This window comes from Trichomycterus rosablanca, chromosome 23, assembly GCF_030014385.1.
Source record: "Trichomycterus rosablanca isolate fTriRos1 chromosome 23, fTriRos1.hap1, whole genome shotgun sequence".
In the NCBI taxonomy this organism is placed as follows: domain Eukaryota; kingdom Metazoa; phylum Chordata; class Actinopteri; order Siluriformes; family Trichomycteridae; genus Trichomycterus; species Trichomycterus rosablanca.
In genome coordinates this window covers 618,433-619,988 of record NC_086010.1, presented here as the reverse complement: position 1 = coordinate 619,988, position 1,556 = coordinate 618,433, and positions in this window count along the sequence as shown.

Here is a 1,556-nt window from a genome sequence, read left to right as displayed (position 1 = left end):
TCTCACGTGGATGCTTTTCATCTCACCCACAATGCACTTCACCAAACACACGAGTCCCAGGATACAGACGGGGTAAAAGGTTTACGTACACTCGCGGGAGACCTGCGTGTCATGGCGGTCCTGGGATTGTAGATGATTAGTTTGCTGGTGTAGAACGTCCTACAGCATCACTTAACTTGTTAACGTGGTCCTGGTCCTGGTTCCTTGTTAGTGATCTTTGTCTGGACGTGATGCTGATGGAACACTGGTGCCACCGTGCACATTCAAGCAGCATTAGGGCGCATTCACATCAGAAAGTTTGACCGTTTTGCTGTTCGCTGACCTTTTCAAAGCTCCTCCAATGGATAAACTGTTTGATATGAGGCGGTAAAAGCGACTGATGCTGTACTGAGACTTATTGTAGTAAAATAGCCAGTGATAGCTCAGTGGTTAAGGTGCTGGACTAGTAAACAGAAGGTTGCCGGTTCAAGCCCCGACACCACCAAGTTGCCACTGTTGGGTCCCTGAGCAAGGCCCTTAACCCTCAATTGCTCACTGTGTAAGTCGCTTTGGATAAAAGCATCTGCTTAATGCTGAAAATGTAAATGTAAAACAGCGAGTGAGAAATGTGATTAGTGGAGGAACTTATGAGCAGTAATAATGAAGAGAAGTTTAGTGCTCCTGTCTCCTTCTTTTACTACATTAAACCACGTTAAGCTTTATTTTCAACCAGAAGCGTTTTAGACTCTGGGAGAAGCTGATTCTGATTCTCAGCGTTTCTCAGAAGCTGGAGCTGTAACACAAGTTTAAAAGTGAAACAGGGAGGAAAATCCAGATAAACACAGAAACATGTGGAGCTGTAACCCTGGATCTGACGCTTATTCCACACTGATGCAGATTCAGATCAGATTCACACGCTGATGACTTTTCTCATGTGAATGCACTTTAAATCACTAGAGGTTTAGAAACTGCTGCACAACTAAGAAGGAATCCCTGCTCCTGTAAAGCTTGCTTGATTGGGAACACTGATGCCTGTTTTCATATATTTTCTAAACCATGGAAGTGTTCTCTTGACCTTAGATTGAGGTTCCGTGACTTCACTGGGTGCAGTCAAACTAGCCCTGTTTATATGGACAAGCAGAAGTCACTAGCACTAGTCGATCGCTACCGAAGATCCTGAAGATGCCAGGACAGCCATGAAACGCAAAAATGTTCCTCAGGAGTGTATGTAAACGTTTGACTTTCGCATTATAAAGGATTGAGGAACATTCCAGCCATAAATGGAACACAGCAAACGTTCTTTTTATCCCAAAGCTCACTGACCCGTGAGAACTCATCATGAAATTCTGATGTCCTGCTGGTTTAAGATGGTCGGTGCTGATTTTGTGTTCAAAACACAACACATACTGATAGTTGACCCAGCACAAATGAGCCCATAACACCGTACAGGTAGGTCACCACTAAGATCGTCCAGTCTGCTGTTCTTGGTTTGCAGGTTGTCTGATTGAAGTTAAAATGTTTTTTTGTTATTAAAGACACGCCGACGCTGGACCATGGTCACCCTGCAAAGTTCCACA